The following is a 2,764-nucleotide window of genomic DNA, read 5'->3' on the forward strand; positions in this document are numbered from 1 at the left end:
TATGGCTTCAATTGCCTCGATGCATACGCAATCACTTTCCCGTTCTGCATCAACACACACCCTAAACCATTCTTAGAGGCATCAATATACACATCATAAGTACCGCTCTCATCTGGCAAAGTTAACACTGGCGCGGTTGTTAATCGCGTCTTTAAGGCTTGGAACGCTTCCTCACACTGGACATTCCACTCAAACTTCGCTTCCTTCTTCATCAAGGTTGTCATTGGTTTTGCGATTCTAGAAAAGTCTTGTACAAAGCGTCTATAATAACCCGCTAAACCAAGAAAACTTCGAATATCGGTGACACTCTTAGGTGTAGGCCACTCACTAACAGCTTTTATCTTTGCAGGATCCACTGCAACTCCTTCCTTAGATACAAAGTGTCCTAAGAATGCAACTCTTCCAGCCAGAATTCACACTTCGAGAATTTGGCATACAACTGATTGTCTCTCAGGGTACTCAACACTGACCTTAAGTGTTCCGCATGATCCTTCTCATTCTTAGAGTAGACCAGAATATCATCTATGAAAACCACTACAAACTTGTCCAAGAATGCATGGAATACTCGGTTCATTAAGTCCATAAAGATTGCAGGTGCATTGGTTAATCCAAAAGGCATAACAATGAACTCATAATGACCGTATCTTGTCCTAAGTGCAGTCTTTGGTATATCGTGATCTGCGATTCTCAACTGATGATAACCTGACCTCAAGTAAATCTTCGAAAACATTCCCGCTCCTTTCAATTGGTCAAATAGATCATATATCCTAGGCAAATGATACTTATTCTTGATTGTGACCTTATTGAGTTCCCTGTAGTCTATACAGAGTCTCAGACTACCGTCCTTCTTCTTCACAAACAAGACTGGCGCTCCCCAAGGCGATGCACTTGGTCTAATATAACCTTTTTCTAGCAATTCTTCCAGTTGACCTTTTAACTAACTCATTTCTGCTGGAGCCATTCGGTATGGGGCATTCGAGATAGGTGCAGTTTCGGGTGCTAAATCTATGGTAAAATCGATTGGTCGATTGGGCGGCATTCCCGGGATCTCCTCCGGAAACACGTCCAATAATTCACTCACCACTGCAATATCCCCTGGTTGCTCTTTCATTACATGTTCTAGATCTCTCACATTGCATAAGAAAACAGGGTTCCCTTTGTGTATTAACTTCATGAGCTCCATTGCCGTGACGATTCCTACACTCCTAGGCTTCCCAAAACGGCGATACGATACAACCTTTCCTAGACTAGACTTCAAGTGAATCTTCTGCTTCTCACAGTCAATCTTAGTTTTGAACATGGCCAACCAATCCATTCCCAAAATGACATCTAAATCTCCTAATTTGAACTCAATTAGGCTAGACAAGAATATGGTCTTGGCTATGGTTAAAGGTACATTCCTATGGATCTTGGTGCATTTCACGATCTCACCGGTTGGTATCACTATGGGTACTTCTATCTCTTCAGGTTCTTTCATTCCTAACTTCTCTAAGATACCCTTTGATATAAACGAATAAGTCGCACCAGAATCCAATAGTACTTTAACTAAAACGGAGCTAATAGAAAAAGTACCAGCTATGACGTCAGACGAGTTTTTGGCTTCCTGCCTAGTGATCACATTCAGCTTTCCTTGGGCAACTCCCTTGTTATAGCCACCTCCATTGGCATTTCCATTGGCATTTCGGTTCCCATTCTGCTGATAGTTCCCTCCGGGCTTTCCATTACCCTGGCCACTATTGCCATTGTTACCATTCTGGTTACCTCTTTGGTTTCCACCATTATTTCCTCCATTCCGGTTTTGGTTATTCCAGTTGCTGTTCTGGCGGTTGCCTTGGTTACCTTGGTTGGGTTTCCCATTCTTGGCCCAACACTCAAACTCTCTATGGCCTAGCTTCTCACAAAACCTACAGACAACTTGGTTTCCATTATAGTCTCGACCTGGGTGATTTGTATGGCAACGTCTACACTCATAGACTCTAGTTACGTTCCATTCCCTGCAGACTGATTCTTATCTCCATTGTTATTGTGGAAGTTGTTCCTGTTTCCACCATGGCTTCCTTTGAACTGAAAATGGTTTTTTCCTTTGTTTTTCTTAAAATTCCCTTGGTTTTGCTGGCTACCACCTTGGTTATGGTTGCCAACATCCTTCCTCTTTTCACCAATCCCATTCTTTCTTTGCTGCAGACCATACAAATGGGCAGCTTTTCCATATAGGGTGTCAAGAGATGTAAAGGTTTCTCCAGCAAGCATTAGTTGCAAGTCCATAGTTAATCCACTCTCAAATCTCTGGGCTCTAAGCTCCTCCGTTGCCACCACTTCCGGTGTAAACCTAGACAACTCGATGAACTTCGAATAATACTCTGTCACCGACATGCCATCCATTTTCAACCCGATGAACTCTTGAGCTTTCTGCTTCTTCTGATATGGTGGGTAAAACTTGTTCCTTAAGGCTACCTTGAATGATTCCCATCCAAATCCAGGTGTAGCTCTCAAAGCATTCTCACATCTTGGCCACCATAGATCGACTTCTCCCCTAAGGTAATAAACAGCACTATTAACCCTAAGGTTCTCTGGGAAATTGACAGCTACGATAAGCTTATCGAACTCCCTTAGCCAGTTCTCAAGTACAGTTGGGTCTAACTCCCCTTGGTAAAAAGGAGGCTTACTTTGGGCCACCTTCTTGAACATCTCACCAGCTGGATCAACTCCCTGGTTATTCCTATCATGTGTTAAGTTCTGCACCACTTCAGCTAGTTGCCTGACC

The sequence above is a fragment of the Spinacia oleracea genome, chromosome 3 (assembly GCF_020520425.1).
Source record: "Spinacia oleracea cultivar Varoflay chromosome 3, BTI_SOV_V1, whole genome shotgun sequence".
Classification (NCBI taxonomy): domain Eukaryota; kingdom Viridiplantae; phylum Streptophyta; class Magnoliopsida; order Caryophyllales; family Amaranthaceae; genus Spinacia; species Spinacia oleracea.